This window comes from Toxorhynchites rutilus, chromosome 2 (assembly GCF_029784135.1).
Source record: "Toxorhynchites rutilus septentrionalis strain SRP chromosome 2, ASM2978413v1, whole genome shotgun sequence".
Lineage (NCBI taxonomy): Eukaryota > Metazoa > Arthropoda > Insecta > Diptera > Culicidae > Toxorhynchites > Toxorhynchites rutilus.
In genome coordinates this window covers 277,568,755-277,580,343 of record NC_073745.1, presented here as the reverse complement: position 1 = coordinate 277,580,343, position 11,589 = coordinate 277,568,755, and the positions used below count along the sequence as shown (strand labels likewise).

General features: G+C 37.2%; 1 pseudogene; it reads left to right on the top strand.

Annotated features, from left to right (window-relative positions):
• The first annotated feature begins 7,323 nt into the window (after positions 1 to 7,323).
• The window catches only part of LOC129766914 (replication factor C subunit 3-like), a 33,253-nt pseudogene continuing 28,987 nt past the window's right edge, over positions 7,324 to 11,589 (top strand).

The following is an 11,589-nucleotide window of genomic DNA, read 5'->3' as shown; positions in this document are numbered from 1 at the left end:
GCTCCGACAGCCCACACATTGTCCCGTTCTGGCTATTTGGATTGTGTGAAATTTCCAATTATTTTCACATCACCCGAGACGGGCAAAATCCCTTCAAGCAGTGATTATGCAAAAATATGTAGCCCCGTCGTTTACCCGAGTGATTAACCATTAGTGTGTCTAGCCGGCCAGAAGTGTTTGCACACAATTACACACCCCCACAAAGTCATCCGTTCAAACCGAACCACCAAAAACGAAGAAGAAAAAAAACACACCCAACCTCTCTTCTACTTGGAGAAAGCTTCCAGAAAGTGAACCCTCGTCGGAGCGGGCGGCGAGACTCGAATACGAGCGAAGGTGAAACGACGAAAATACAATGTGTTCCCCGGGACGGCCGGGAAGTGCTTTCCCAGACGGTTCCTCATCCGTGTTTCTGCTGGGCTGCGACCAATGGAACCCAGCAGCAGATTTTCCTATGACTACAGTTGTGGTTCGCCCCCTCGAGCGTCATCATCTAGTTCGTCCTCTCCAGAGCCAACCCAATATGGACACTGACTGACTGGCTGGCTGGCTGGCTGGCGGGAAAGTTCAAAATAACGTTTCTATTTTCTGCATGACGGAAAATAATAAAGTTGAGTGATTTGCATGCACCAGCACCTTACTAATTAGATTTGACGCTTAGATATTTCATGCTGATGTCTGTGTTCAGTGTGTTCCTCACTGTTCTCTCGAGCGGGAAGACCAGAAGAGGGTGTCGGCAGCAGCAGCAGATAGTTAGTGTGGACCTTATAGGTGAATGGTGTTGGAGCGTTACTGTCCCCAGATTCTCGAGACGGCACTCTTTGGCGAAGATTCGAATGGGAGTTTCTGCTTACCGAGGATACATTTGGGTGGGATATTGTTAGGGTTCTGCCAAATAGAAATTGTGAATTTCAGTCCGTTAATACTGAAACTTTTTTCAGATATTCAATTGAAGAGCACTGTCTACTATTCGTTTCCAACCAGTTTGCTATTCGCCGCAAAATATTTGGTATCAATGTAGATAACCTGCCTCAATGTAATCGATGTGAAACCAGGCACCGACTGTGAGCTGGATGCGAGGTCAATTAAAATCGGGTGGTAAACTGATTAATTTTGGGGTATATGTTGGGTTTAACGGGTTTAAGTTTTTTCCTAATTCCGACTCAGTTTAAATTGTTCCGACTTGGTAGTCTTTTGCCGGTTAAACTTTTGTCTGTTTAGATAGGAGAACATGAAACCCTCTGTAATTGAGATTTATTTTCAAGCATATCGTTCTCGATAAGTGGTGAGAGTATTGATTTGTACGCATGAGCTTTTTCAACATTGTCTGTAAAATTATCCTGTTCGACCAATCTGTACTAAGCACCTTTATTTGTGGAATCCATCTGGTTTGAGTTCTGGATGTCCTGGCAGGATTTTTGGACACCTCCGTCGACTTCGCAGGCTGCTTGGCTGTTCCAACTGGTTTCCGTGTCTTCCAGCAATACTTTCAAAGTAATTAATTGCATCAGCATTGAATGAGTAGAGACCGCAGACTGTTAAACTATTAATCACCGTTTGCGGATTGAATGAGACTTTCATTGCCAACTCTAAAACACATCCAAATTCATCCTATCTAATAACTTAGTCAGTTCAGCTTGTTTTCAACGACCTTAATAGCGTCACTTCAACTGGATGTAATATTAGCGTTGAGTTGGCATAGAATGAAATGAGTAAGATGTCCAGCACGATACATTCTACAGCTACTCCGGCTCAACAAAATAAATTACTGACAGCTTCAAATAATGACGAATCAAGTACGGATGGAAAACGTTGGCCGTGAATCATTGGTCATTTAGTTAGGTTCCGATTTTGCTACACCCCACCCTGAAGGCCCACGGCTCGAATATACTGTTGCATATCGGTTTCCATGTACTTATGCATAAGCTTCTAGGGTTTCTCATTTCACGTAATGTATCACCTTATCATCGCGAGCCACAGACTTCAACTGTGAACAAATAGAAACATTTATGTTGCCAAACATACAGTACAGTACAGTACAGTCATACTTATTCTGGACACTCAGATTATCAATCAATTATCAAATACTTCATTATTTTGAGAGTCTGCATAGTGTAATTGAATGTTTATGATGCTTTACAGTACCAAGCTGCAAATCTTCCCGCAAAATACGGGTTATTTTTCGGTTGGAAATGTTCATTTCGACCGCTAAACCCCTTTGTCCTTCTCTGGGTCTTCCACATCATCTGTTTTTTCATCATTCTAGTGAGGGGAACACGGATCGTTTATAACAATTCATTACGATAAAGAATAAAAATCGAATAATTGAAAGATGTTTTAACCGTATCACAAAAAAATTTCTACTTTCCGCTTCCGCACTGATATAAAAAATAGAAACCGTTGGGAGACACTTTTTGTGCAACATTTGACAGATTGACTTGGAATATAGTATATGGAACTGCCAACAATTGTATTGAGGTTTTGGAAAATAAGTATCCACAGATACAAGCGAAGTTCTTCTTAACCGGTCCGTGTTCTCTCCGGTTCCCTTGTAAATGTAACACTATTTGGCAGCATTTTTGCGGGAATCGTTCCAAGGCTGAAACAAATGATATTTTTGGCGCATCATTCGTGAACCGATAGTCCTATTTGAGCTGTCTAGGGTGTTGTGTTATTAGTCGAATTGAAATTCGTGTTGACGCATTTAGTCTATGCTTCTGTCATCATCAATCGATCATCACAAACAATAATACTCAACAATAAAATTAAGCTGTTATTTTCAGGGCCACCAAATTATTAACAAAGAGTTTAATGATGAAATTTTTAAACATATCCACAATCAATATGCAACAAATAGCCCGACGTAATCCTACGCTATGAATACTGCATTACTGTATTGTTAAAAGGAAACCAATTTGAACATATTATCATCTTCCGCGAGTGAACTTCTCTCGCGAGGACATTAATGATTCATCAATCCATATTCAAATGTTTTTACAAAACCATCCATCGACTTTTCGGGTCATCAAAACATTATTTGACAGAGTTGTTTGAAATGTTTCGATTCATTCTAAATTAATATCCGAAATAACAAAACGCGCATCGAATTTCATACTTTTTTGCAATGAAAGAGTTTTTGTGAAACTAGGAGTGTGTTAGAACTTTTTTTTTGGACTTATTTCGATCGATCATTCGTTCGAATTTCGATCGAATTTCGTGATTTTGAGCATTGTTTCCGAATTGAAAGTGGTGACAAAGTGCTGCACGTGTTAAGAAGGTATTCCAGTGGTGAGAACTGTGTTCTTCGGAGGAAATTGAAAATTGAAGTTTGTTCTGCAACGATTGCTGTTGCCGCTGTCGCCACTATCTTACTATCGATTTAGTTCGGATTTTCTCGGATTTCGGATGCGTGTCTCGGATTTTCGGATAGTGTATATTTATGAATTATTTCTTTGGGAAATTATGTTTTGAGGAGCGTTGGAGATGTAATTTTTCCAAAAAAATACTGACAAACTACTTGGAGATTCAATAAGTTGCAGTTTCACCCTTAATACAGCGAGCAATCATCAGTACACATTCATGTTTGGAATTGATTTGTGACTAAATTTCTCTTTCCGAATATTGATAGAATTGATGATGATGACACTCTTTTTCAAACAAGGTACTGCAATATGCCACACAGCTTCGGTGATTCGATAATATCGCGGATTCTCCCCCGCAACGTGAGATAGCACCATTGAATTGTTTTGTGGACTCTTGATGATCTTGAGACCAGCATGAATGATGGAACGATCAAAATTTGACCAACTTCCATTTGACGCATTTCTGTCGAGTGTGCATGCAACAAACCTGAACTCTCGGGTGCCAATGAATGTATGGGGAAAAATCGACCCTAAAATTTCCAAAAGTTATCTCAAAGAAAATGTTAACCACCTCGAAAAAACACTCTATGCAAAATATCAGCTCAATCGGACTTAGCTTAATCGGAGAGCGGCGCAAAGCGGTTCAAGATTGAGTTTTTTGAAAATCGAAAAATTGGGGGAAATCGGGGTTTAAAAAAAATGTTGATGCCAAATGTCTTAAAACTGCATGAAACGTCGAGATCTACTGTCATTTCGTTTTTTTTGTCAAAAATCGACATTCTGGGACTTTGATTTTTTCGGGATACCAGGCAAAATGTATGGGTTTGGATGTCACTAGGAATAGCTATCTCGATTTCTCGTTCGGAGCTTGCTGCGAAGTGTTGATTTGCACGATAATATACCCAATGCAAAATATTAGCTCAATCTAACTCCATTTACTAGTGTTGCAGACATTAAAATTTGATTTTCTTTAAAACAAAAATTTACTGGAAATCTGGGTTTTCGAAAAAAATTTTGATGCCCAATGTTTCAAAAATTGCATGGCACGTCAAGGTTCACAGTTATAAAAAAAATATTTTTTAAATTTTTTTTTATTAACCCAGTAAAGTCCCAGATTGTCGATTTTTGACAAAAATATTTTTTTTCTTGAGATGGCAGTAGATGACGACGTTCCATGCAATTTGAAGACATTTGGTATAATTTTTTTTAAACCTGGATTTCTTTCACTCTTTCCTTGGGCGATTTTTAGATTTTGAAATAAAATCAAACTTTGACCGCTTTGCGCCACTCTCCCTTAAGTCCGATTGAGCTGATATTTTTCATAGGGGGTTTTTCGAGGTAGTGAACATTTTTATACACAGGCGATGAAATATTCGTTCCCTCAGCATCATTATTGCAATTTTCCTATCTACTTCAATTTATCTTTGGCAATGAATAAGAACAATAGTGTGTGCGAGTCATGCAAAAATACAGAAGCGCTCTCGATAGACGCCTGAAAATCGATCCGGTGCTCCCATAGAACAAAATTGCACCGCTGTTTGCGTTTTGACGTAGGATTACGTCTTTCAGGAACATATTGGGGTACAAATTGAAAATCGAAAATCGAGTAGATCGTGAAAATTGATTGGTCGAAATTGACGACACATGCGGCGGGTCCCTAACAGACACATCAAAACCAAGCTGACTGGGGGAAATCGGCATTGCAAATACATGAAAGTCGGAAGAACTTTTGTTCCTACCGAAATGTGTTCCCTAACAGAGACAACAAATCGAGCTGCCTGGGGGGAAACGGCATTGCAAATATATGAAATGCGAGGGAGCTTTTATTCCTACCGAAATGTGTTCGCTAACAGAGACATCAAAACCGAGCTGCATGAGGTAAATCGACATTGCAAATTCATGAAAGTAGAGGTCCTTCTGTAATCATCACTCGGCAAACACTGGTGGAGTGAACAAAAAATACCCAACAACCAAACAGAACGGCCCTCAAAATCATTATCAAAGAGTTCAACGATGCAGTTCTTCAAACATATCCAAAATCTACAGATAGCCTAACGGAATCCTACGTCAACTATGAGGTCGTGTCTCGGACACAAACCTCCTGTTTTTTTCCATTTTTCCATTCTTCCTATGTATCGTGCAAAATCGCTGCAAAACCTTTAGCATCGGGAAAGAACGTGTTTGCTCGCTAGCTGCAATGAACCTGTGATTTGTAATCGCGAATGAGTTATTTATGCTCAGTTGAAAACAGACGGACCATACATTACAATATCTCTTCTCCATTTGGTTCGAGTGGTATATAAATATTGTGCCTCATATATGCATAAGTTGCACTTTATTGACAGCAGAAACATTGATAAAATAAATGTATGAGAAAATGAGAATGAATGCTTCCAATTTTGAGTAATTTAAATCGTTTACGGATTTAGGAATCACAATGTATGGGCAATATTTTGCATCGGTATCATCACTGTGTACTGGATCGATAACACGAAAGCGATGAGTGACGGTAGTCCGTTAGATTTTCGGAAAGTAACTGCGAAATCTATTAGATTTCACTAGTAAAACCACAAGCTTACGATACAATGTTTCGCTGTATCCAAACGGAATTCCACTGTTACTCTGATTACTCCTTTTGATCGGTACCATTTGAGGAGTACAAATTGGACCAAAACGTTGCACTTAGCGCGTTTGGATAGTTTTGCATTCCACATTTATTCAATTGTTAAACTCAAGAAAAGAAAATGTTATCCATTGTGATAGATGCGTAGAAATTTTTCCTATCAATTGATGCAAACTTCTTTGCGATCTATTAAGAAATGCTTGAGTTATAAGCATTCGATTTTTTTCATTTTTCCCTACATGTTAGGTGTTTAGATTTCAATTTTACCCTCATATAGTCCTGTTAGACGTGGTTCTACGTCAAAATCGCATTGAAAAAAAATATCTTGTTCTTAACAACGATGTAAACCAACTAAATGAAAGATCTCGCTCAAAATTGACATTAACCGTTTAAATACGGGGGAGCGCGATAGCGCTCGTCTTGTTTTATGTTAGCATCTTCGAATTGTCATCTTTTAACGTAGGATTTCGTATTTCGGGAACATTTGTAAAGGAGGACTTCACGCGCTTCGTCCAGCAAACTAAACTTTTGTGACCTAATCAGTTATCTACGATCATTGGATGTTAGATTAAAATATATCCAAACTCAATTTGCTCCGCACTCAAAGGGTTAAGACCATTGACAGTTGTATCAACTCAAAAAAATGAAAATTGTTCAGTGAGAAGATTTAAAATTACAGATTCCCGGTATACATTTGACAGAATGTACATGTGATTGTTAAAAATTAAGTAAATGAAGTTATCAAGAGTACAATTGGAAACCCACTTTTTCTATTTGGTCAGTAGTACTTTTTAGTCGACGGGTCGCATCGAGATGTCAAAATGTGAGGCTAGGTAATTGTAAACAATTCACCATCATTACGATTGTGCGCTTTCATTGGCATCAGCTGTATTTTGAAGATTTTAGTTTCAAAGACAAAAAGCGTCCCGGAAATGTTTGAAAATGCAAACTTCGAGACTTTTTTTTTAAAAGGATGCAGGTCAAACCCAACAACGTGCAAGAAAGATGTTGTGGATAATACCGATATATATGTTGTTTTTGAAAAATGTTAAAGCGTATTTTTTCGTATCCCATATCACAGGTGATAATGAAACATATCATTGTTTGTCCACATGAATGAAACTCTCCAACAAAGCATAGCCCAAACAGGGTCGCTATACATAAACCCTCCATGAGCATTCATTTACTACCATTTGATTTAGTTATCAGTTTGTGAACTATATTCTCAATATTAGGATTTTACCATCGAACGAAAATTTGCGAACATCCCACGTAGGTCTAACACTCGCGCCACACCTGTATAAGGGTGTGACAGGTGTTCCTGAGTGGGACACAGGCATGGATGGGACGATGTATAATTTATTGGAAACAGCAACCCTTGCAATGATATATTTCCCATCGCCCGTTTCCAGCGAATGGTACAATAATATCGGTATGTCTTGCCAATACGCATTAAACTTGTGAACATTCATCATCGGGGAGTATCCGCAGCTTTAATTCACACAGCGCATGGTGTGACGACGATGGGACACAACACCTTCGCAAATCGTTGTCGTCCTTGCGTTCTCGGTGACGACGCTGATGCAAAAGTAAACGCATGTTATGAATAATATCCGTTCTAAAAAGCGAACCGCATCTATTAGTAAGTATGGCAGCGGATCCGACAGTCTGCATGGAAGTGTCCTGGGGGACGACCGACGTCGAGGCAAATATGTGTATACAGGAATATAGTGATTTTATGTTCAAACAGACGACACCGGGGGGAAAAAAGAGCAAACCTATCATGAAGATAAATCCACATCACCCAACCTGCATGTCATTACTTCAACGTTTCTTCCTTTCCCCTTAATCGGGTCCCACCGGAGGATTGTAATGTGCAAACATAAACATCGTCGACGCTAGTCAGCCCATTGCAGCAGCACCAAGCAACTCCATCTCTCTAGCGCGCGTCCCCTTTGATGCTGGGCGTCTTTTACTGATGTTTTATGTTACCGTTCGTCGTTCGTTTTGTGTGCCGACCGGGATACGTTTATGAATGCTCCACAGTGAACAATTAGACTGCGAGATATGCACACAAACATGCCCACAATTGTAATGACTCCGCCTTTCCCCCAAGGTTTGCCAGCCATGATGTTTTCAGCGTCCTTTTGTGGCTTCGTAAATTCTGCTGCGCGTTGAGAGGGAAACATTTAAATCAGTTTAAAGGCGATATCGTGTTCAATGCTATGCGTTCATGTACAATTGATGCAATACAGTACAAACGCACTCTATTTTCAAGATTCAATCCATATTAAATTTTATTCTTGAAAATTTGTTGTTCGAAAGAAAATAACTTGATTCGATGTAACCTAGATATTTACTATCGTGCAATTTCATGCCGAATTAGCCGACCGCTGCCCCATCCCACTCCGAATTTTATTGAGCTTTGTACATAGGGTGGTAGCTACCCACAATTGGAATTTTCATTATCAAATGACCACTTTTTTCATGGCGACAGATTTTTCATATAGGAAGTATCCACAGCCACTAACCTTCTTCTTACAAAAAATAGTAACTCGAAACCTTGTTGTCAGCATAAAACATGATGTTCGACAAAACTGTAATTTGTATGTATTTTTCCAAGAAAGTTAATTGTCGAACTCGAACTTTGTCGAACAATGATTGTAGATGCGTTATTAGCAATTACTCGCAATTAAAATTTGTCATATGATGTAATGTAGGGTAGACCGTTTTCAGGGGAACAATCGTTTGATCTGGCGTGGAATTACTCCATAAACACTCACCAAAATGCTGAAACTTCGGCTCAAAACTTGTATAGAAACATTAAAACTTACTGCAATTTTTGCAGAATTACAGAAAATTAAGTGAAACACTACAAAAACCTTGTGTTTGGCACAAACTTTTTTTTTCGTCAATGTAGTTAATTTAAGGATACTCCATCCTACTACCAATGGTCATCGTTATGCTGCATAGGAGCCATAACGATTCGCAATGAGCTTCGTTTTCCGAGCCTGGGAAGCGACAATGATGGGGTTTCGTGTGGAACGAACACACTTTTAACTCTTTGTGGTCGTTTGCTCTCAGCCACCACAGCAAGAAACCATGCTAATCTTATATTTTACTCAACCAAATATAAATTTATGCTATTCCTAAACGAAGCTTGATGTCGAGTGAACCTATTCACGAATCAATACGGTGCTCCTATGAGTAATAGATAACGGTACTCATTATCAAACAAAGTAGTCACCCACACAAGACAACGCACAGTGCGTAGAATGCATAGGAATGTGGGACAAAAATCATAACAGCAGAATTAAGCCATTGCAACATTTTGGTGTGATGGAAAAGGTTGTTCATAAGTATCAGAAATACTGTTTGCATAAATGTCTCATGTTATTTGAATAATCGCATAAGTGCCTCAAGCGACAAAATCTTTGTTTTAGATGAAGAGAAGAGAAGTTTGAATTACGTTGAAGTTGTCTTTAAGAGCAGAATAATTGTTTGCGTAAGTGTCTAATGTCATCTGAATAACTTCAAGTTCAAAAAGTCTTTGTTTTTTTAAAGTGAAAAGTGCTGATCTTTTCAGATACACATTGCTGACATTGATTACTCATTAATTGCGTCGATAGCAAAAATGTATCATATCCAACGGACAATAAAAATAATATTATGTATTGATTATACTTCATATGATTTACTCTTGTAGAATGTTTCCAGAGATTTCACATGAAGACGAATTATGAAATATAATGTTCATATAAAAACATCACATTAAAATACATTGTTAAAATAATATGACAATATTGTGAACATATATAGTTCACAAAAAAATAAAAAAAAAGCTTATATTTTCATAATCTTGCATGTATCACTGCTTTTTCAAGGAAAAATGATTCCGACCAGTACGACACCCATGCCCAAATTTAATACGACCACAAAGGGTTAACTGTTTGACAGTTTATCTTGTTTATCTTTAGCTTAGAACCTTTTGGGCCACCACTTAGGGCCTGGCCGAGTATGGAAGTAAAAAGTGCCCACAAACCAAACCACTCGCTCTATGGCAAATATTGTATAGGGTGCTAAATAAGAAATTTTGACTATTTTTTTGAACCTCTATGAGGTTCAACATAGGATCTATGGTAAAAAACGTACTTTTCAATGTTTTTCATGTAATTTTCGATAGCTTCGAGAAAAAATTTGAAAAAAATAATTAAAGTGCATCTTACTATGGTGAATTATAGAGAAATATTTGAAAAAAAATTTCATCAAAAATTTAGGTACTAAGGTGTCGTACACAAATTACGTAACGCTAAAAATCCGGATTTTGAACCCCCTCCCCCCCTACGTAACGCAATTTCCTATCTCTAATACACAGAAAGTAACGCAACCTCGACCCCCCTCCCCGCTCTTATCGCGTTACGTTGTTTGTGCACGACGCATAAGAAAAATCTTGAAACACTGATTTTTTTTGAAGATTTAGAGATTCACTACTACTCTAATTTGTATTTAAATGTGTGTCTGCGTGTCTTCTAGATATGTGTAATTTTTTTCGGAATTTCAACAGTGTTGCGCGACACAAAAAAAATATTTATAAAAATTTGAAATTTATTTTAGAATTTTGAGACGTATTACTGGTTTATTTTCTATTTAAATATGTTCGTATGTGATTTTTTTTTCAGAAAATTTAGAGAACTGCATGGCGCAAAAATATCTAATAATTGAAAAGAAACTATTTTGTTCATTTTCTAATATTTTGTTATTAACCTAATATCTATAATTGTATTGTATTCATGTGTTCGTGAAAAGTACTTCGAAATCTTATCACCAACGCTATGGAAAATGTTGTATACCTTTTAAAAAAAAATTTAAAAACAAAAAAAATTAAATTAAAAAAATTAAGTAATCTTTCTGAATTCCTTCACTGTAAGAGCTGTAGTCAAAAACGTAGTTTTTCTTTTTTTTACGCCATACTCAATGGGCTTGAATATGAAAATTCGAGAAAATACTCATAGTACGTCTATTGTGGTGTACCACGAACAATTATTAAAAAAAATTATACAAAACAAAATTTTTAAAATTAAAGTAATTTCGCAATTTTAGATTTTGAAATTTTTAGATACATAAAAACATAATTTTAATTATGTTTTTTTTCAGTAACGCTCTTAGTTTTACGTTACAACTTTTCAATAATTTGAAATTTTTGAATTATTATATTAAGTTTTGAGACACAATACTGCTGTGTTCGTACTTGCTTTATTATATTCATAATTTTTCCATAATCTATCGAGTATTGAACGTACTATTTTAAGGCAATTCTTGAATACAGCTATAAAACATGGATTTTGCGTTGGAAAAGTTTATTGATTCAGAAGCAACAAATTTTGAAGGCGATAATATAAACTCAGATGATAAATAAATTATTTTCTTTAAAAACACAAATTCTCTATCGATCTTCGTGTGTGATTGTCCTTATACCCTTAGTTTTTCCTTTTCCTTTTCCTTTGTGAGAGATCGGATCCCTTCTTAAGAATAAGATGAAATGTAAATACATATTAGATATAAGATTGGTTTAAGAATTGAGTGTGATGAGTGTGAGTGAGACCA